Raw genomic sequence first — 23,687 nt, 5'->3', positions numbered from 1 at the left:
TTGCCTGACCCCCGTAAAAACCCTGCAGGATATTATAAGGAGTTATCACAGACCGCAGAATCGTGTGTCATGAATCTAGCTGACATAGATATGTTGTTCGGGAATGTTGTTCCGCAGCCTTTATGGGGATCGATTCGTAATGCAGATCATGCTGCAGAACTAGGTGACACATGGGCTAATATCATTGCTGCAGACACTAGGCAAGTTGGTGGTGCGAAACCTGAGCCCTTAGTAGCACAACTCCCTGCTAGAATTATTACCTACATGAAAACTTTAATGCCCGCGATGCGTGTGAATTGGGATAAATTATCCGCATGCAAGCAGAAGAAAGATGAGTCAGTGTCTGATTTCTTCACCAGGTTTGAAGAAACATTTATCGACCACAGTGGTCAAGACATGAGTACGGAAGGTGGTCAACGGTTATACGTTGATAAATTCGTGCATAATTTGCTTCCCGAGTTGTGCAAGAAATTAAAAGATTCAGAGAGTTCTTGGGCTGTTTCCTCTTCAGCGCAAATACTGGCTACTGCACAGTATTACGAAAATAGGGATAAAGATGAGAAGGATAGAGCAGACAAGAAAACAAAAGAATTAAAGACGAAGGTTCTGTTACAGCAGGCCTACCCACCACGCGGTAGTCAGAGTGACTATCAGCAACCTCAACAGTTTCAAAGAAACATGCAAAGGTTCGAATATTCCCAACCGCGTATTCCTGTAGGCCCCAATCAATGTTCGTATTGTAAAGAAGAAGGTCATTTTAAGTATAGTTGTCCTATATTGTTGCAGCGTACGAATAATGCTTATGGCACAAGAGGTAGAGGTGGTCAACAAGCTCTTAGAGGTAGAGGGCGTGGAAATGTTCCCCAGAACGCGCGTCCTCTTCCGCCTCAAAATACGATGAATAGTTTTGATCAGCAAGCCAATGCAACTGGTAGGACGGCTCAGTACTATAATAACGACTATTATGCAGAAGATGAAAATGCGGAAGGTAATGATTACTAGGACAGCCATAGACAAAGAGAGGGAGTTGTTTCAGTGCCAGTGGACCAGAGTGGACCGTATGTCAAGGTAACTACAGAGGGTGTGTCAGAGCCTTTTCTATTGGATACTGGTGCTGCAAAGAGTTCTATTATGCACTCAAAACTCCCTGGCGCGCCTTTGTCTGGCGAAATGAATGTTTCAGTAGGTTTTTCAGGCGCCCCGGTTAGGAACCCGATCTCTAGTGCAATGCCCCTTTCTGTTGGACCTTGTGAACAGAAAGCACCCCTTATCCTAACGACAGGTTGTGGTGAAAACCTGTTAGGATTGGATTTGTTAAAGAGGTTACATGCGACATTATATTGTTCTCCCTCAGGAGTACAACTTACACTGGGTAGGGAAGTGATTTCTCCAATATATTTGTCGAAGAATAAACTGCCAGCTGAATTGTCGTCTCTTCCAGATGTCCTTTGGTCTACTGGTCCTAATGATGTGGGCCTCTTGGAAATACCGCCAAATGTGGTCACTTTGAAAGCCAATATTAAATTGCCACGCATTCCCCAATACAAGATCTCTAATGAAGGTGAGAAAGCGTTGTTAGCGATCATCTATGATTTGATTGAAAAGGATGTAATTGAAGAGACAAGAGGCAACGTTTGCAATAGTCCTGTTTTGCCTGTTTTAAAACGTACTGGCCCTTCTCAGCCACCTGTTTACAGGTTTGTGATCGATCTTAGAGAGGTCAATAAGATAGTTGTGCCACAGTTTCCAGTTGTCCCTGATAAAACTGCCTTGTTAACTATGATTCCAGCTTCCGCTGCTTGGTTCTCAGTGATCGATTTAAAGAATGCATTCTTTAGCATCCCGATTGCAGAGGAGAGCAGGGATATTTTTGGTTTTAGTCTAGGAGGTCGAAGCTTCCGTTTTAAACGCGCTCCACAGGGCTACTGTGAGAGTCCATCAATATACAGTCAGGCATTAAAAGCGCAGCTTGATGCAATTGTTTTACCTAGTGGTGCTACCCTCATTCAGTATGTTGACGATCTACTAGTCGCCGCGGATACGGAGGAGATTTGTAAAGAAGCTACATTGTCATTGTTGCGTCATTTGTCTACCTTTCATCACAAAGTGTCTCTCTCAAAACTGCAATATTGTCGACAAGAAGTGACCTACTTAGGTCATCTCTTATCGAAAGAGGGAAGAAAACTGACCCCAGAAAAAATTCAGGCCATTGCACAATTGAGCGTGCCAAGAACACAGAGAGAATGCGTGCTTTCTTGGGTATTACTTCATACTGTAGGCAGAGGATCCCGAGTTTTTCTTTGCTGGCAAAACCTTTGATAGCATTAACATGTAAAGATACCCCGAATCCCGTCCCGTGGTCTGAAGAGTGTCAGAAAAGTTTTTCAGAATTGCGTAATGCATTATGTTCAGCTCCTGTGTTGGGTACCCCCGACTACAGTAAACCCTTTACATTGTATGTTTATGAGAAGGAAGGTTGCACATTGTCAGTGTTAACACAGTCTTTTGGAGACAAACAGCGTCCTGCGCGTATTTTTCGTCGACTTTGGATCCGGTAGCTAAGGCATTGCCGAGTTGCTTGAGAGCCACAGCGGCAGCGGCTGTGTCTATTCGACAGTCTGCTGGGTTAGTGATGAATAATATGTTGATTGTAATGGTTCCGCATGCAGTGGAGATATTGTTAAACAAGACCAAGACACAGCACTTAACTAGTGCTCGATTGTCAGGTTATGAGTTAACACTGCTAGCGAGTCATGTGCACATAAAGAGGTGCAACACGTTAAATCCAGCTACATTATTGCCGATTTCAGCAGACACAGATGAGATTGAACAGCATGATTGTCTGTTCAGAACAGAAGAAGAAACAAAAGGGAGAGTGGATCTTAAAGATACTCCCCTGGTTGAGAGTGATGGTACCTTATGGGTGGATGGTTCGTGCTTCAAGCTTCCGAATGGTGATACGACTGCTGCATATGCTATCACGACTTTGCACACGATTGTTGAAACTGCACGTATACCACATAATTCGGCTCAAGCAGCAGAATTAATTGCACTTACAAGAGCATGCGTGTTGTCGAAAGGAATGAAAGTGAACATATATACCGACAGTCAGTATGCCTTTGGCGTGGCCCATAGTTTTGGGCGCTTGTGGAAAGAACGTGGGTTCTTGACTTCGCATGGAACTAAGATTCAGAATGGTCAGTTGGTGAATGATCTCCTTGAGTCGTTGACCTTGCCGTTACAAGTTGCGATTGTAAAATGCAGTGCACACAAGAAGGTTACCGATGATGTTGGTCGTGGTAATGCTTTTGCTGACGAAATAGCGAAAGAAACAGCAAAAGATGTTACAACTCGAATGTATGTTGCAGGCCCTGCAAGATGGGTTGGTGATGTTGGAATGTGTGAAGACACGATAGAGAGTGTGAAGTCCCTTCGAGCTGAAGCCACAGAGAAAGAATCGAGTATGTGGAAAGAAAGTAAGGATAAATTGGATGAAAATGGTTGTTGGGTTGATTTGTCAGAACACCGGCGATGGTTGTTACCTGATGCATATGTGCTTCCAGTGGTCACAATGGCACATGGAATGGCGCATATCAGTGTGAAAGGGATTTGTAAGTTGTTGGCTCCAGTATGGCAGAATGCTGGAATTCCCAAGTGTGCGGAGAATGTGGTCAAAAATTGCATGGTATGTTTGAAATACAATCCTGGTAGGGGAACCCCAACTCCAGCTGGTCATTTTGCGCCTCCAACTTATCCGTTTGAGGTTTTGCAGCTAGATTTCATCCACATGGAAAGGTGCAACAATTTGAAATATGTACTTGTTGTCTGCGCTTTTTCAAGGTGGATAGAAGCATATCCGCTAAAAGACAATACTGCCTTATCCACAGCTAAAGCCCTTGTCAAAGAATTTTTCCCTAGGTTTGGAATGCCAAGAATGGTATGGAGTGATAATGGGAGTGAATTTGTAGGTCGAGTGATGAAGAATGTATGTGAGGGACTAGGTATTAAGCAGAAATTCCACGCTGCAAATCACCCCCAATCAGCTGGACTAGTAGTGTGTTACAATGGCACTTTGAAACTTAAGTTGGCTAAGATTCAGGCGAGTTCTGGTCTTAAATGGCCTGATGCTCTGCCCTTAGCACTCCTATCAACAAGAATGACTGTGCATTCACGAATGGGACTTAGTCCGTACGAGATTGTGTTTGGCCGTCCGGCCAATATATGGGGTGTGCCAAGACCGACAAAATTCAGCAAAATTGAACATCCAGTACTGCTTGATTACCTGTATAAATTAACGGCTGAATTGCGTGTTTTACACCAACAGGTGCATGATACTCTGCCTCAGGTCTCTGAAGCTCCAGGACACCCCATCAATCCTGGATCATGGGTGCTGGTCAAAAACTTTCAGCGGACGAAAAATGATGAGCCCCGTTGGACCGGACCCCATCTCGACGAGATCAGCTGTTCGAGTGAAAGGGAAAAAGAACTGGATCCACGGCGTTCATTGCAAGAGGGTCCCTTTGCCTTTGCCTTACGACCAGTGGGTCCAGGAAGGGATCGCTGACTCAGAGACTGAGACTGTGCCTCGTTTTCTGCCGTTTACCGATGCACGAGTAAAAGGAACGCTTACTGAGAAGGAAAGCGATGACATTTTGCAAGAAGCTGTGCCACCGTCAATTCGATTGGACACTACGGAACCTGAACTTTTATTTCAGGACCAGACAGTACCTGGGAGAAGCCGTTATAATTTGAGGTCCAAGACTATGGACAAATAAAAAAAAAAAATTCCTTTCCTTTGCTATTTTTTGACACTGCAGCTCTCCCATCTGAAGAGCTTTTTGATTTTTGTTTTTCTTTTCGAACCACCATCCGGGTTCAGCTGTAGGGTCGCGGTGCCAAGACTTTGGGGTACAAGCCGGAGACGTTAGGTCAACGGCCTGGTTGGTCTAGGGCGTTCCTTGGACTGACAGGTGTACTCCTTAGCAGAAGACAGTCACCCGCCGCGAACAGCACGATTAGAGGATGGAGTTTTTCGAGATGGAGAGACCCGCTGAGGAAATACATTTTAAGAGCAGAATATGTAAAGTAATGAATAGCAAATGTTTTGTAATATTATGTCTGTTTGTACTATTTAGCATGCTGATGTTTTCTGTAGGTTATGTATTGTTGTCTTTTCAAGTGCCGTTTGCACCCACTATACAGCCCATACCTCCTCCTACTGTTCCCTCACACTCTTTCCACCCTCTGCCTGAACACGAACAAGCTAGACGTTCTGAGTTCGTAAACAATTCGTTTATTCAACTCCTGCACCAGCACCAACTAGTTATGAACACAACAAATTGCTGGGTGTGTGGTTTGATGCCGCATACCATTGGTAAGAGAATCCCGTATCTAGTGCTACCGTTTAGCTATAATGGGTCATCATGGGCATTCCAGACTATGTTTATTTTTGCACTTGAGACCTATTCCCCACGACCACCGCGTTCCAATAGACCTAGCACGAACAATAAAGCCTTGATGAGAGGAGTTGGTGATATGAGTAGAGATATCGATGCATATTCATCTATTCCCAAGGATGAGTTGTGAGCTTATGTGGCTTGGAAAGTGACGGGATATAGCATTAGTCTGGGCGAGAAACAGCGTAAAAGTTCATCTCCGATTTGGGTCGTACCCCACATAGGTCGGTTCAGTTTACAAGGCAATGGTCAGAATCCAAGAGCTCAATTAGGGAAGAGTGACTGTGCTGAAACATACATTTTTCCATCACAGTTTTCCCCTGCGTTTTTGGCTGCCAAGGGTACATACTTTGTTTGTAATGACCGAGCATATACATGGTTGCCCCCTGATTTCTTGGGCACGTGTTATGTTGCGAATTTGCTACCGCCGACATTTACTGCCGCCTCTGATTATCACAAGACCAGAGTTGTGAGAGGCGTTGCTAGTAAGGAGGATACTGCCGGTCAGGAAGCGTGAGACTACTTCATGGGTTACCTGCCGTTTTGGGGACCAATGGTCAATAGCAGGAACCTGAGACAACTGACTCGTGTAGTTGAATCCACTGTTAATGTAACGGCTGGTGCCCTTGATAACTTGACAGCTGAGCTCCTTATGATGTTGCAGAACCGTATGGTTCTAGATATCATACTTGCAGACCGTGGTGGAGTATGTAAGGTTATCCAATCAAGTTGCTGTATTTTCATACCAGATAACGCTCCGACCGTCTATCAGGCCATTTCCAAACTGCATAAGATTTCCGAATCCATTCATGTGGATAAAGGAGACTGGTCGATGATGGGGTGGTTCTGGGGACTGATATCAGCTTGGGGATGGAAGATTCTAATAGTCACTGGGACGATCTTAGCCATTCTTTTCCTGTTCTGTCTATGTATACAGTGTGCTCCGGTAATGTGTAGCCTCTGTGTTACATCATGTGTAAGGAAACCTGTATCAAGGGACGAGCTAAGCAATAGGATGATGCTACAGCAACATCTTCATGACTTTATGAATATAGACCTGGACTCAGATTAGTATGAGTATAGTTATTGCCTATGTAAGGGCAAAAGGAGGGTCTGTGGTACTGTAAATTTCGGAACCATGTTGGTAGCATGGTCCTACCGTGCCGATTTTGGTATCAGCGAACCGCAAATGACTAATGCGGTATGTATGAGTGTTTTCGTCATGTTTCCCCGATGAATTCACCGTGTATACGATACTACATATTAAACCCTCGGGTTCCATTTTAGAACGGTAACCATTTTGTGGTTGCCCTCACATAGGCTGCGCACTAAGGCCATGCCTAGGCCTAAAGGACACGCAATCTTTCTATGACTTCTTTGTGACCTGTGCAAACTGACTCCGCTGCCCGAGGTCAGTCCTGTCTGAAGTACCGGGGATTTTAGGACCCCAGCGGTGCCAGGGATAGCACCCTATGACTTCGGGTTATCCTGTTGCTGTAGTATTATAAAAGACGCTCTCATGGTAATGTAACAAAGAAACTGGCAGAAGAAGCTGAAATATGAAAAAGACATCTTTATTAAACATTAAATGAGTGAGACTACGTCGCACAGAAGCCTTAGCAACTGAATGAGGCAGTCTCCAGAACAAAAACCAGTCTTCTATTTTATACAGAATATTACGCTTTGGGCAACACCGCCCCTGTTTTACAAGTGGTCATTCACATATTTTGGCTTCAAAGAAAAGGCAGAGTCATGGTGACAATCCCACATTCCTGTTCAACCAGCCCACAATTATTTACCCAGCGAGGCTCAGATCCCACATCAGATATCGATAGGCCCCAATAAACATGAGCATCTCCTGTTTGGGAAACAAGCCATAAAGCAGGAACAGTCAGGTGTGAAAGAGATTAGCTGGAGGCTCGTGTTTAATGTAAAGGCTTTATGGTGTGTCAAGCCCTGATGCTAATCACAGGTGGCCAGAGGACGGGGAACTCGTGAGACCGGACTGACCTGGGGCAGCAGAGCCAAGCTGCTCAGGTCATAGAGAAGTCAAAGGAAGGCACATGTGTTCTAGAGGCCTGTATTTGTTCTTAAAGGTGTAGCCTATGTGAGGGCAACTATAAGATGGCTACCGCTCCAAGATGGAACCCACGGAGTCAATGTATAATAACGTATACATAGTGCATTCATAGCTAAAACGTTACACGAGGTACTTGTACATACCGCATTGACCATTCGCGGTTCGCTAATACCGGGATAGACAGGGGTAGGGCCCTGCCTCCTACGCGGTCCCAAATTTTAAAGTACCACAGACCCTCCTTTTGCCCTTACATAGGCAATAACTATACTCTCATCAATCCGAGTCTAGGTCAATATTCATGAAGTCATGGAGATGTTGCTGTAGCATCATCCTATTACTTAGCTCGTTTTCTGATACATGTTTCCTTACACATGTAGTAGCACAAAGGCCACATATGGCGGGACAAAATAAGGAATACCTCTGTCTGTAGTAGGCGGCATAAGATCACACACCCAATAATTAGTGATGTTCACTACTGACTAATGTTGATGCAGAAGCTTTACAAAAGAATTGCTTACGAATTCTAATCTTTTAACCTGCCCATGTTCAGGATAGGGTGAAAAGAGTACAAAGAAGCAGTGGTAGGAAAAGACATAGGTTGGGAAGCGGGTGCAGAAGTCAATTGAGTAGAGAAAGACGATCCCACCCATAAATGACAATGTCATGCTTGAAAAGACACTAGAAAACACGTTATTAAGAACATATAAACAACGGGAGAAAGTAGTAACCACTATTGCAAATTAAATAATAGTTTTTCACAACCCTAAGCAAAAAGCAAATCCCAAAATTATCTAGTAACATTTTTTAGGGCTCCTATGCAATTCAGTGATTTGTTTTGTATGTTCAGGTGAAACAGTGGTGACCCTCATCAATGCTCTAAGGTGAAAAGGGGGTACTCTTTCCACAGAAAATGGACTTCATTCTGCTTATACTAAACAGAATAGTACTTTAAATCAATGCCAGCAAAACAATCTGTCTCCTTAACACCTACTCTATACAATCACACGGAAACCTTATTGTGAAACCACCTATGCCCAAAGTCCGTTCAAAAAGCCTCTCTGGCAGGCTTCTATTGTCCATCAAATCTTCTTCTGTTGTTTTCTTTTGCATGGGCCTCTTCATTCAAGCCTTTCATGAGAAAAGTACTGCTTAGTTGGAGTGCCCTCCTGGCAAACACCCACAGCTCACACGAAAGTCTCAATGTCCCAAGGCAGTGCACCAGTATCTTTCCTTTGCGGCAGGCACTACAGGTAGTGTGCTCTCCATTGCTCAAGGGCACAGGTCATCTCGTGCAGGCCCGGGACCATTCTCAGACTCCAACACTCATCATTCAGTGTCAGAGGATGCTCAGGCTGCTCTTTCATGGACACCAGAATGTAGTGCCTTTTGTCAATCTTGTATCCGCCGGTGCACTGCACTTCCATTGGAGCAAAGGAAAGGGGGGTGTGTGGCCAAAAACTCAGGCCCAGGGGCTCAAGGGACTGCACACTGTCAGAGGTTACCAGCACATGACAGGCGCTCTTGTGCACTGAAATTCTGGTTCTGTGGCAAAACCAGCTCCTCCTTTTTTTCTGATGTTGAACGCCTTCTGATGAAGCAAGTGCGATGCTTTAAACAGTTCATTGTATAACAAGGGGACTGCAAACAGGTGGCCTGCGGTCTTTCAAAGGAGTGGCCACACGCCATGGGACAATTTTGGTCTAGAATACACTGTCATTCTCAAAAAGCAATACAAATATAAAGGCAGTAGGTAAAACAGCGTCTCTAATCTTTTCAATTGGGTTTCCATGTGAGAGCCTCCATCATCTAAGGGTAGATAACTACACGAAAATTCTATCTACATGGATGTCTTCACATATGGTGGCATTGTGTAATGGGGCAAACACATTTTTTTTCCTCTCAATGATTACATCTAGGTGTTCCTAAATTTCTTATCTAGAACATCTCAATAGAGAAATCACACGGTACAGATTATCATGGGCATGTAGAAACCTTTCACATCAGGTGCACTATGCAATACACAGGCTAATAGTCAAATATGCAAACAAAAGACAAGAACTAGAGGGTCCTGATATTTGCATGATTAGAACACATCTGATCCCACCAAAAATTAGAGCTTCAGGAACAAAAGGGTAAAAACTACATTAAAAATAGACATTGAAAATTTGTCATGTTCAAAAAGTAAACGCAAGATATCTCCCTTTGAGATGGAAAACTTGTCTTACTATAATATTGAGTCAGTTAGCCAGTCTATCGCTACTCTGACAGTCAGGCTGAAAAACATTGAAGCAGGCCTAAGGAAAATTCTTGGAAACCAGTCTGGTCATGCAAAAGGGAATTGTACATAATATGGGGGTCCCTGGTACATCACTGTAGTCTGGAAGTGTGTTCCTGAACAATACACCTACAATAATAAATGGGCTGACTGGTGAAAGGAATACGGAAAAGGGAATTGGAACTAGGACACAACTAAAATCCCCCAATCACTAAGCATAATGCGACATTGGGCAGGGAAGAAACAAAAAGCAATAAAAAATAAAAATCTATAGGAAGGACAAGAATTTACTTGGGTGATAGTCAGGCATGTGACGCTACACCAAGAGTACGGGTGATACACAAAAGGCAAAAGTTACACAAATTTTAACTCTACCGCTGGCGACTACACCATATACGGTACTCCTAGGTAATATTCCAGTTCCTTCTTCAGGGAAAAATGAAAACCTGGTTTTCTTTAAAGGAACAAGAGCCATATGCTACTTAGGAAGCAAAACATCATTAACTAATGTAATATAGAAATTAGGCCACCTTGAGTCACAGATCTATAATTTCATCCTTAGGTCCAATCAAGGATACATAAATGTAGGGCTGCCTGTTCCTTAAGGGAAGGGGGCAGTAACGTGACTAACTGCAGGTGACACACTTTGATCCTGTATATCTCTTTTTTCCTTCACTACCCCATTATAGCCAAATAGACATGCACTGGTGAAGTGTTGTCTCTCATGTTCACAGCATGAAATATCATTATCTGTGGAATTTAGTAACCAGAACAAGTTCAACCAACTGTTGCGTAGCGATGGGCATCGTCATGACCATCCCCTCACAACACAGGTAAACTTGTAATAGTATCAAAAGCAGCAACAAAAACAACAAAAACATGCGAAAAATAATAAAGCTAATAGCAGGCATCATTCTATTTTATTTTTTTTTAGAGCGAGACACAAATGCATCAGTTCTGTAAAGCATTTAACATGATGTTTGGGCTTTCAAAGAAACCCCTTTGCTATATTTTCCCTTTGGAATTAAGTTCTTTAGTTTTAGTGATGTTGTTATGGAGAAACCAGAAACCCCACCTTTAGAGGCCCGTGTAGCAAGGTCATTCTGCATTCCACAGAGGCAAGGCCCTAATTTAAAAGGTCATAAATGTCAACTCCATTGTTTACGGGAAAACTAAAGATAGCATCTCAGCAGCGTGACCGAGCCAGCCTCTGCAGCTCTCCCAGCTCCCAGCTTCTGCCACTCTGAATTTGTCAAAGCCAGAAGGCCTTCCTAATTCCTCCTAACTTGCAATAATTCATGATATTTTGAAAAATAATTTCTCCTTTTTAGGCGCTAAAAAATGTTTCCCTATTCCCAGATTGTTAAACTACATGTACTGTGAATAATTCACAAAACTTAATAACACACATACCAGTTTTTAGAATAAATGCTTGTTGCAATCCTATGCAATGGTACACATTTCATCAACTTTAAATTAATGAACTTCTCAGTAGGCCCAGCTGAAGTTAGAACCTTCAACCCTGATATTAAAACAAGCCGTTGTACTGGCATATTAACTCATTGAATCATAAGAAGGCACAACCTGTAAATATATATCAAACCTAAATGTATGTATTTACTGAAGCCTGAGACACTTTAAAAAGTACTCTGAATGAAAGAAAATGCAGTTTAAACAGTGCTTTTACCCAAATTCGACTTTGATTTTTTTGGGCATTAAAAAATGAGTATCCTACAATTTTCTTGCATAATATGCATTACCAGAATGTCTATTACATAACCCATGAGTCAGGCATTGGAAATAATAACTTATACTTTATAAAAATGAGCTTGTTTGCGCCTGCGCCAAGGGAAAATTGTACACACGAATGCTTGCCATTTTAGTGATGCAACACAACTTAAATCAAATTTTAATGCTTGGATGTCATAGTATGAGTATTAAGCTTTATAAATATCAAAAAACGATTTTGAAAAGCACTTATTTTTTTAAATACTTTTTCCATGATTAATAATTTTCTTTAAAAAAAAATCCCAATTATTCGTTTTTGTGATAATTCCATGTATAAAAAACAAGCTGCATCCCTTGCCTATCATTTTGGACACATTTAACTCACAAGCCTAAGCGCATAAGCCCAATTTGAAACGCGTCACATTTTTGCGCCACTTTCATTTAAAAGGACGGTTATGCAAAATTCCACCCGTGTTTAACTGGGAAAGTGCTGGCTGAATGAACATTCCTATCAAATATACTGCAGCTGAAAAGTTTGCCTGTGAACATCTAATACAATGCATCTAAGGAAAATGCTGTAATTTTATGTACTTTTGCAAAAATAGATAATTTCGTTTTTGGGGCCTTATTTATATCTATTGAATGTGGTTCTAATTTTATCCTTGAAGCATTTAACGGCAGTTTTGTATATGTGCACAACTGCTCATTCTATAAATTAAATAGCAACACATAGCTATTTTAGCACATCACATTGTTCATTTCTGGATTTTTCCTAAGATTCTACTTAACATTAATTAACCAACATTTTGCTTAACAGACTGAAAACATCAGAAGACACACAAACACATATTGAGCTCATTTCAGACATAAACAAAAAGGGTTCAAACACACAGTACCGCACGCTTTAGACATTTTTCATAAATAGCGCCGTCGCAATTTACTTACAGAAGTTGCACTAATGAGAAAACCACATAGACATTTAAACACACAGTTGACTTGCAAATCAATACGCATGACAGAAAGAACAGCTCACAGACTATACTTGAACCAAACCATTTGCAAATACTAGTTGTAAGCCATATTTACAAGAAACGCTTCTCAATAGTATTCCAAAAGGCTGCATAAACAGCCCAACAGACAGATGTATGTCCAAGAAGTAGTGAGTGTGCTCAATTCACTAGCTTTGCCTAGCAGAACACCACACAAAATTGTTCTGCATATCTTTATTCATGAAACTGCGCAGAACGAAGGATCCTTGTTTTGTATTATGTCATATTTTAATTCCCTGGGGATACAAAATCACCAAGGAAGAAATATGTTTTCAAATGTAACCGATTTTAACTATGGTACCGTCCAAAAAAGCAACACATTTTTCCATGTGAGCTTACAAACAGGCATGCAACTAAACCAAATGGAGAAATACCTCCTCATTACCTGCCTACACAAATTGCAATTCGCATATCCAGACCTATACAAACCAAAAGTTGGCCAACACAAATTTCTACATCTTCTATTTTATACAGAATATTACGCTTTGGGCAACACCGCCCCTGTTTTACAAGTGGTCATTCACATATTTTGGCTTCAAAGAAAAGGCAGAGTCATGGTGACAATCCCACATTCCTGTTCAACCAGCCCACAATTATTTACCCAGCGAGGCTCAGATCCCACATCAGATATCGATAGGCCCCAATAAACATGAGCATCTCCTGTTTGGGAAACAAGCCATAAAGCAGGAACAGTCAGGTGTGAAAGAGATTAGCTGGAGGCTCGTGTTTAATGTAAAGGCTTTATGGTGTGTCAAGCCCTGATGCTAATCACAGGTGGCCAGAGAACGGGGAACTCGTGAGACCGGACTGACCTGGGGCAGCAAAGCCAAGCTGCCCAGGTCATAGAGAAGTCAAAGGAAGGCACATGTGTTCTAGAGGCCTGTATTTGTTCTTAAAGGTGTAGCCTATGTGAGGGCAACTATAAGATGGCTACCGCTCCAAGATGGAACCCACGGAGTCAATGTATAATAACGTATACATAGTGCATTCATAGCTAAAACGTTACACGAGGCACTTGTACATACCGCATTGACCATTCGCGGTTCGCTAATACCGGGACAGACAGGGGTAGGGCCCTGCCTCCTACGCAGTCCCAAATTTTAAAGTACCCCATGTCCGGCCGGTTCCTTTTACTACGGCCAAATGGGATTAGCATCAGGGCCCGACACATGATAAAGTAGTGCATCCCACACGAATCCTGACTAATCTCTTTCACATCTGACTCTGTTTCCTACTTTATGGCTTATTTTACGAGGGGGAGGTGCCCGTTTTTATTGGGGTCTGCTGATATCTGATGAGGGTTCTGAGCCTCGCTGGATAAATAATTATGGGCTGACCGAGCTGAAATGTGGGATTATCATCATGACTTTGCTCTTTCTTTGAAGCGAAAATATGTGAATGACCACTTGTAAAATAGGGGCGGTGTTGCCCAGAGCGTAATATTCTGTATATAAGAAAAGACTGGTTTTTGGTTCAGGAGAAGTCTCCTGAGAACATACACCGTGCTGTACTTCTCGGATACCTGTGATTGGTCTGCAGCCAATAAATACGATCTTTGACTCCACCTAGAAGACTCTGTGTTTCTGTAGTCTGAAACAGGAAGAACTCGAAGTCTTCGGGTGTGTCCCCTGGCACCGCTGGGTTGGTTCCGAAAGACCCAGTACTTCACTCTGAGCTCTAAACAAGCTTGCTTTGACTTCTGAGCCCAGGAGGCTTCAAGGTGAGCTTGGAGTTTCTTGTGGTTTTTGTGGCTCCCTGCAGTCAGCAAGCACGTTTTCAGGCTCCAGGCTGCCAATGCAGCTTTTGCCAGCGTTTCTGAAATCCTACCACCAACCGTGACTCTGACGCCAACAACAAGCTTCATTTCACCTTTCTGCCCAGGAGTCTTCAAGGTGAGCTTTGGAGTCTCATGTGGTTTTTCTGGCTCCCTGCAGTTTGAAGGCCTCAGGTGTGAAAATAGACCCCTGACCCCTCAGAAGCTTGTTTTGACTTTTGAGCCCAGGAGGCTAAAATGTGAACTTTGGAGTTTCATGTGGTTTTTCTGGCTCCCTGCAGTTTGAAGGCATCAGGAGCGAAAATGGACCTCTGACCCCACAGAAGCTTGATTTGACTTCTGAGCCCAGGAGGCTTCAAGGTGAGCTTAGAGTTTCTTGTGGTTTTTCTGGCTCCCTGCAGTCAGCAAGCACGTTTTCAGGCTCCAGGCTGCCAATGCAGCTTTTGCCAGCGTTTCTGAAATCCTACCACCAACCGTGACTCTGAAGCCAACAACAAGCTTCATTTCACCTTTCTGCCCAGGAGTCTTCAAGGTGAGCTTGGAGTTTCTTGTTGTTTTTCTGGCTCCCTGCAGTGTGTAGGCCTTGGGAGCGAAAATGGATCCCTGAGCCCTAAACAAGCTTAATTTGACTTCTGAGCCCGGTAGCTAAAATGTGAACTTTGGAGTTTCATGTGGTTTTTCTGGCTCCCTGCAGTTTGCAGGCCTCGGGAGCGAAAATGGAACCCTGAGCCCTAAACAAGCTTGCTTTGACTTCTGAGCCCGGGAGGCTTCAAGATGAGCTTGGAGTTTCTTGAGGTTTTTCTGGCTCGCTGCAGTCAGCAAGCACGTTTTCAGGCTCCGGCTGCCAGTGCAGCTTTTGCCAGCGTTTCTGAAATCCTACCACCAACCGTGACTCTGACGCCAACAACAAGCTTCATTTCACCTTTCTGCCCCGGAGTCTTCAAGGTGAGCTTTGGAGTCTTGTGAGAAGTTGGCCTGGCATATGCTGGTCACTAGTTATAGCGGCCACCTTGCACCATTCCAATTCGACTCTTGGTAGATAGGTTTAAAGACAACCTTTTGAAAGAAAGCTATCCTAGTGGTAGCTGTGGAGAGCAGCCTTCAGGCTAAGTCTCTGAGGAATGTAAAGCAGCTTGTTTTACCTTATAATCTCTTGACTTACCAAACGAAAAGACACCACACAGGTATATATATCAAATATATATGTATTTATTTCTAAATATACTCTACTAATCTCTTTATGAGATTACAGCCAGGTAAACATTCAAAAGATCAACAGTGCTCAATAAATTAAGCACAAATGTGGCTGTAGCCCTAGGGGCGTACCAGACCATATACTAAAATAATGGGTTAAAAAACTCGACTTGCGAAATGAAGAGGCCTAGGGCCTTGGGAATCGCTGGGGCTTCACTTCTGCAGTGTTAGCAGGTAAGTAATCAGCCCACAGGAGACGTGTGCAGTGTCTAAACACACACGCGGGTTTTCAATGGCAAATGTCGCGGTTTGTATTTTACAGTTTTAGGGCACTTCGCAAAAGTCAACAAGCAAACAACTTACAGGGGAAGTATTTCGAGAGCCAACACACACTTGGGCACCGGAGTGCACGAGTTACCTCACCCAGGGAAGCCGGGTGCATAGGTGTCCTTTGGTGTCGGGTCGCGATGCTGTTTTCAATGGAGATCACTGAAGACTTGCTGCTTGTGACGACTGGAGAGGGGTCCGTTTGAATCCGAAGATGGATTGGAGTTGCAGAAGACCTAGAAAGTGAGGGGACAGAGTTCAGAGTCACTTGCCAGTGACCGGTGGCCAGCAAGATGGATGACCACAGCTGTCGCGTCTCTTCAGGTCGATGATGGTGTTTTGTCTCTTCGCTCACGAAGTCCAGGAAGGTTCGACGATGACCAGCAGCTGGATTCGGGAGGTCCCACTACGTCTGTAGCTGTCGACGGTGTCGGCACCCGGATTGGAGCCAACAAGCCTTGGCAACCGCAAGTCTCGTGTGGAGTGAAGATTGGCAATGGTGCAGACCAGCAAGGTCTGATGGACTTACCCAGTGAGGGTAAGTGAGGGCAGGCCCAGAGCAACCAGGCGAGCCCTTGAAGTTGATGTGGAAGTCTTCAGGTGCGTTACTAGCCAACGGGCAAGCAACCGCAAAGACGCCTTTGCAGGAAAAGTTTAACAACAGCCCACGGTCACTCGGGACGGAGTAGGCCGCTGAATTTCGGTACCAGACCTGCTAGGGACTTGGACAACAAATGGTCCAAAGCACAACTTCGTTGGACGTAGATTAGGGCTTGCACTCGAAATCAGTGCACGGTTCCCTGGTATTGCTGTTCCTCGTCACTCGTGGGGTCCAGATGCCACAGCTTCGCTGGGGACTCAAAATGGCCGTCAAGAGGTCAGGAAATCTGCTTCAGGGGACGCAGGGACTTCGGGCTCCGGCGGGAGCGGTAAAGTTTGCAACCCTTGTAGAAGAGTTTTGGTGCCTGCCAAGCAGGGGAGTCACTCCTTGACTCCAAGGGAGATTCTTCAGTCTTCCAGAGATAGTGGAACGTCGAAGGGCCAGGATTCTTCTTAGTAGAGCGTCGTCCAGGTGTAATCTAAATTGCATTGGCAATGTGTGGTATCTTATAGTGAAAAGATGGAAGGGACTAGCTCTATGACCACTCCTCTAGGAGGGTCAGGGTAGTGGGTGGTTACACCCACTTCCCTTTGTCCAGTTTCGCACCAGAGCAGGGGCAGGTAGCCCCTGAACCGGTTTGAGCTGGCATATGCACAGAGGAGCCTACTGCTCCCCCAGTGCAGGACTGTAGGAAGGTGGATATCTGACTATGGTTACCCCCAAATTTTTGCCCTGTGTCTAGCTGGTTTTTCGACTTAGTTGGCCTGAGATCCTGCTATTCAGGATCTCAGCTTGGCTGTTCTCTCTTTAAAATGGACTCCATGTACCCTAGGTACATACCCAATTGGTTGGATCACCCTGTCAGCCCCTGTACCAGTGTACACTAGGTACCCAGGGCATTGGTGTACCCAAGGCCTGCCAGGGGCTGAAGCATGTATTATGCCACCCCAGGCTTGGCCTAACAATTTGACACAACTGGCTGATCACTCAGCTGGGGTAAGTTGGTGTAATCACCTCTTACTTAGGTGTAGTATACCTATACCTAACCTTAAATGGGACACATGGTAACCTATAAGTCACTCCTATGGCAGGCCTTAACAATCCTGAAGGCAGAGTGCTTGGTTCCATGTGAGATGGTGCTCTGGCATGAGCTGAGCCTGTCTGCAGTGGTCGGAACAACTTACTTCTACTGTTTCCAGATATCGTCATACCATATACTCTTAAGTGCATTATGAACCTCGCGGTTAAATGCTAACTTTGGTTTGGCTTTATCAAAACATGTCGAGTAAGGTGTCATATGAATTGGAATACTAACCCCTCGCCAAGTCTGGCGACGGGGTTAGCATTCCACCCTTCTAGAGGGACACGACATGTACAGTACCTGAAACCCGGGTAAAATCAGACATAGCCTCAGCTCCACAAAATGGATGCTGTCACCACAGACACAAGTCTGCCCTCCTGCTGCTGGGAGTCCTTCCAGCTTGGGAGGTGTGGACAAAGGGTTTCCTGCCAGGGGAGGTGCATGCACCACCCCAGACAGGATTTTGTGTATTGGTCAGGTAGGGCTTGAAAGAAACCAGACATGCCTGTGGCTCACGAGGAGCCTCGGTGCATATGCCAGTTCAAACCGGTCCTGGGGCACACCAGTCCCGGGCCTGGGGCGAGCTGGACAAAGGATTGGGGGTGTAACCACCCCCCTTCCTGGTCCCACCCATAGGGAGGGACCTAGCAGGTAGTCCGGCCCCTAGAATCCGCTTAAAGGTAGGAGCTGTGTCCTAAGACTTCAGACATCCTGGAATCAACTTGAAACTAAGAAGAAGACGGGAACTTCGACATTCTGCTGCACAGAAGACTGAAGGAAATCTCCCCTGTGGTCAGGGAGTGACCACCTTGCTAACGCAAGCACCATCCAGCGAATCAACATCTGCTTTGCTGCCGCCTCCCACCGGAGCCCGAGCCCAGAGACTGACAAGACCTGGACCTCCAGACCTCTCACCGCCCGATCCACAGTCCCTGAAAAGAGGAGACCCGTGGAGGCACCGAGACACGTGGAGCCAGCCATCTTGAAACGACCACGACAAGCTGACAAGTGCAACAACCGAGGCTCCCTCCAAGTTGTGCTTTGGGATCTGAGAAGCCCAACCCTCGAGCAGCATCTGCACCAAAGGTGAGCCCTCCAGCATCTCCACGATCTGCGTGGGGCCCTTCTGCATTTTGCCACTCGATGCGCCTAACCGGTTGCTGGCCCGCTGGCTAGTAGCCATCTTGGCAATGAACTTTATGAAATACACCACTGGTCTGGTTGCTCCAGACTGGCCCTTGCTCCCCTCCAAAGGAGCAGTCCTTCTGACCTTGCTGGTCAGAACCATCAGCTTATTTCATCTCCTACAACAATTGCTTTTGCCAAGGCTTGTTTGCTTCGATCAAGTCGCCGACACCGCCGACAGCGAGAGCCTGCGTGGGACAGCTCGTGAACCGACTCCTGGACGTCGTCGACCTCCAGGGACCACGTGGCTGCAGAGACAAGCTACACCTTTGTTCCTGTTTGCACCCGACATTGCCTGGTACCCACCTGGTGCCACGCTGGTCACTGGCTAGTGACTGTGAACACTGTCCCCTCTGCTTACAGGTCTTCAACATCTCCGATCCACTCTTGGATCCACTGCATCTCTCCCGGACCGACCCCCTGCAGCATCTTTATCTTCAGGCTCCACGGAACAGATAGAAGAAACCCGACGCACTTCGAGGCCTAGGCACCCACTTCCTGTGGGTGAGGTAAAGCTGGCACACCTGTGCCCAAGTGTAGTATTACATCTCTAGTGCCTGTGTTCCAAATCTTGAGTTCCTAGTCCATCCGGAAGATCCTCTTTGCAGTAACTTTGTACTTTTTACGCACCCATTGAAACCTATGGGAGCACGCGTGTGACTATTTGCTCTGCACACGCCACCCGTGGACCTCCTGGTCACTAACTGAAGTTAGCTCCTTGTAGGCCCAGCGATTCTAGAGGCCCTAGGCCTTTTCCCTTTTCTGTTCGTGGTACTTATACCACTATTTTAGTATAAGGTTTGAGCGGCCACCAGGGCCTATCCATATAAAGTGCAACTTCTGTGTATTCTACTGTAATCTTGTTTGACGATTTGTGCTCCTGTGCTCATAAAGAGACTAGGGGTTACTTTGAGAAATAAATACATATATATTTTGAATATATATCTGTGTGGTGTCCTTTCATTGGTATAAAAGGGGGTTGCATTTGGTAAAACAGCTGGCTTAACACGCTTCACGAGTTTAGCCTCAAAGACTGCTTAGCCTACGCTACCACTAGGGCAGCTAGTCCGAAAAGGTTGACTTACAACCACACCATAAGGGTTGCTTGGCATGGTACAAGGTGATCACTTTAACTAGTGAGCATCATATACCAGGCCAACTTCTCACATTGGTGGCAGCGGTGGGATTTGAGCTTGCTGTGTTTTACCATTGTAATCTCTTGGTTACCAATTGAAAGATCACATAGGTACCTGTAGGTACATATAAAACAAGATTAGATATACATAAGTTCTACTGAACTTAGTTGTTGTAGAGCAAAGGGAGTAGCACACCCTGACTACAACTACTAGATAGGTTTAGTAGGTAAACCCAAGTGTAGGTAGATTGCAACACATCCACCCACACTTAAGAGCAATGGCTGGGGCAGAGGGGTCCACTGTACCTATCTCTGTTGAGAGTGACCCCCAGAGGGCACCATCCATCTTTGCTACCCTTAATCAGAATGAGCTCAGGCATTTGGCAACTCTTAGAGGCCTTAAACAGCCCAAGAACCCTACCTCTGCTGAGCTCAGAGAACTCTTGCAAAATGATGAGAATCAGAGAGAGCTCAAGAAAGCTTCCCAGTTAGCCCCCTTAGGGACAGGAACAGGAGGCCCCCCTTCTGAAGATGCTACAGAGGTACCCAGTTCCAATAGTCACCCCTTAGATGGCAATAATACCACAGAGGATGAGAGTGATAAAGGTGCTGATACAGAAAGTAGTGATGATGAAGGGAGAACTAGCCCAGTGCCAAGTGTTATACTTGGCCCAGCTAAACTAAGGCTATTGGGGACTGACAGTGGGTTTACCCCATTGGATCTCCCCAGTGGACTTAACACAGGGCTTGGGAGGCAAAGGAATCTCTCAGGTGACTCCAATGCTTCTCATGGCTCTAGAGGCTCTCAAGGTCACTCCAGGAAAAGGATGACCACCCCTCAGAGGAGGGAGCATGAGGCCAGAATGCAGGAAGCCCAGCTGAGGATCAGGAAGCAGGAGCTAGAAGTAGCCCTGATGGAAGAAAAACTGAGGAAGGCTAGGCAACCTAGAGAGAGTGGGTCTATACCCACTGGTGGCAGCATTGTCCCTAAGGACAAAGATAGGGTCTTTGATAATAGGAACCTGTCTAAGGTTGTGCCCCCCTACAAAAGTGGGGATGACATCCACAAATGGATAACTGCTCTTGAGAGAGCCTGCAAAGTACAGCAGGTTCCTGAAGACCAGTGGGCAGCAATCCTCTGGCTCTCCTTTGAAGGAAGAGGCAGAGACAGACTCCTCACTGTTAGAGAAGAGGATGTCAGAAACTACAGAGTCCTGAAGAGTGTTCTGGTTGATGGGTTAGGCTTAACCACTGAACAGTACAGGTTAATGTTCAGAGACACCCAAAAGACACAGACTCAGGACTGGTCTGAATATGTTGAATGTGCCACTAAGGCTTTGGAGGGTTGGTTGCTGGGAAGTAAGGTATCTGATTATACAGGATTGTACAATTTGATGATGAGAGAACAGATTTTAAGTAACTGTCAAAACCAGCTCCTCCATCAACACCTGGTAGACTCAGATTTGACCTCTCCCCAAGAATTGGGAAAGAGGGCAGATAAATGGGTCAGGACCAGGATCAGGCCTAAGAATCAGGTTTGGTGACCAAAAGAAAGATACCACCAAACCTCAAGAGAAGGGAGGGGATAAGGCAAAAGAGAAATCTTCCTCAGGGCCCCAAAACTCCACACAGGGTGGTGGGTCCCAAGCTCCCTCCGCTACCACAGGTAAAAAGCCTTACTGCCATGAGTGTAAAACTCCTGGGCATTGGAAAACTGACAGCAGTTGCCCAAGGGCTACAAACAAAACTGTTCCTCCAATTACTCCTGTCACACCACCTATTACTGTCAGCAGTAATCCCCCAGGTGGTGGGAGTGCCCCCAAAAATTTGGGTGGGTTTACTTGGGGAACACAGGGGGACCCTGGCTTAGCCAATTCCCCTGCAGCAGATACTCTTGTCTGTGATGGTGGCATGGGGTTTGCCAACTTCACTGCCTGTCCCAACACTTTGGGTAGGTACAGACAGGAGCCCTACATCAATGGTACAAAAGCTGAGGCCTACAGAGACACTGGAGCTAGCATCACAATGGTGGCCCATTGGCTAGTTCCCTCTGAGCAGCTTTTGCCTGGTTTCTCCTACCAGGTGACCAACATTGATGGCAAACAGAACAGTCATCCCATGGCAGAGGTATGTCTCAGCTGGGGAGGTGTCACTGGCCCTAAAAGGGTGGCAGTGTCCCCAACCTTGCCTGTAGACTGCTTACTGGGGAATGACTTAGAACTCTCAGCTTGGGCTGGAGTTGAACAAGACACCCATTCTAAAATGGTAGGCCTTTCACAAAAGGGTAGTGGGGTTGTGCCATTCACAACCCCTGTCCAAATAGATTTCCTCCCTGGAAAGGTTGGAAGGGCAGTGGTAGCCACAGCCCAGGCACAGACAGACTTCCCTGTAGAGACTGGCAGAGCTGTGACAGTCACAGCTCAAACACAAACTGAGTGCCCCCCTGAAAAGGTTGGCAAGGCTGTAATGGTCTCAGCCTATACTCAGACTGACATAGGTGTAGTGAAGCCTGAAACTATGAATCACTCCACACAAACAGAGAGTAGTGGGGAGGAAGAAAGTCTCCCTCTCCCCAGACATTAGGAAAAAGTCAGCCTCCTCAGGGAGCTGACCTCACCCCTTGTGAAGGAACTGCCCCAGAGGTAGCCAGGCCTGGCCTGGCAGAGCCTCTGATGTCAGTGGCCCCTTCCAAGGTGGGACCCAGTCTGGTGCAGGTAGCCTGCCTCTCTCTACCCTGCCTCAGTCAGCCCAGGGCTGCAGAGGTCAGGGAGGCCAGTGGACCCCAAGAGGGCCCCTGTCCACAAGAACCCCCCCATCAAAAGAATGAGGATTGCCTGGCTAGTAGCCCTAGTCAGGTGATGGGTAAAAACATTCCTGAGGGATCTCCTTTACAGGTAGTTAGGGACCTCCCCCAGAGGGATTCTGTTGGGTACAGGCAAACATGGGACCTTAGGGCCCCAGACCTGACCTGTCCCTCCAGTAAGCCCACAAGAGGGACCCAGCCTCCAGCTTTAGGTAGCCAGAGGCTGACCCTGAGAGCACAGTGCAACTCAGTTAAGGAAAGAAAGGCATCCATGGTGGAGGATGATTGGAGGAAGCTGAGGCCTCACTTTGAGGACACTCACTTCAGTACTCCATCGCAACACCAGCCTTTTACTTTGCCAAGACACACCAAAGGTAGAGATTCCCTATGGTGGAGACCCTCTGATACCCTTAGGGTGAGGGATTGCTTAGTGGACCATGAGACAGGGGGTAACCATGCCAGTGCTGGTTCCTCCTTATATGGCCACTTGGGCAATATAGGCTTACCTGGTCAAGGTCAGCCTTATCTCCCTTCGTTTGGGGGGGGGGGTTGTGTAGGAAGGTGGATATCTGACTATGGTTACCCCCAAATTTTTGCCCTGTGTCTAGCTGGTTTTTCGACTTAGTTGGCCTGAGATCCTGCTATTCAGGATCTCAGCTTGGCTGTTCTCTCTTTAAAATGGACTCCATGTACCCTAGGTACATACCCAATTGGTTGGATCACCCTGTCAGCCCCTGTACCAGTGTACACTAGGTACCCAGGGCATTGGTGTACCCAAGGCCTGCCAGGGGCTGAAACATGTATTATGCCACCCCAGGCTTGGCCTAACAATTTGACACAACTGGCTGATCACTCAGCTGGGGTAAGTTGGTGTAATCACCTCTTACTTAGGTGTAGTATACCTATACCTAACCTTAAATGGGACACATGGTAACCTATAAGTCACTCCTATGGCAGGCCTTAACAATCCTGAAGGCAGAGTGCTTGGTTCCATGTGAG

Source organism: Triturus cristatus, chromosome 12 (genome assembly GCF_964204655.1).
Source record: "Triturus cristatus chromosome 12, aTriCri1.1, whole genome shotgun sequence".
NCBI classification, from domain to species: Eukaryota; Metazoa; Chordata; class Amphibia; order Caudata; family Salamandridae; genus Triturus; species Triturus cristatus.
Note: the sequence above shows the minus strand (reverse complement) of the source record.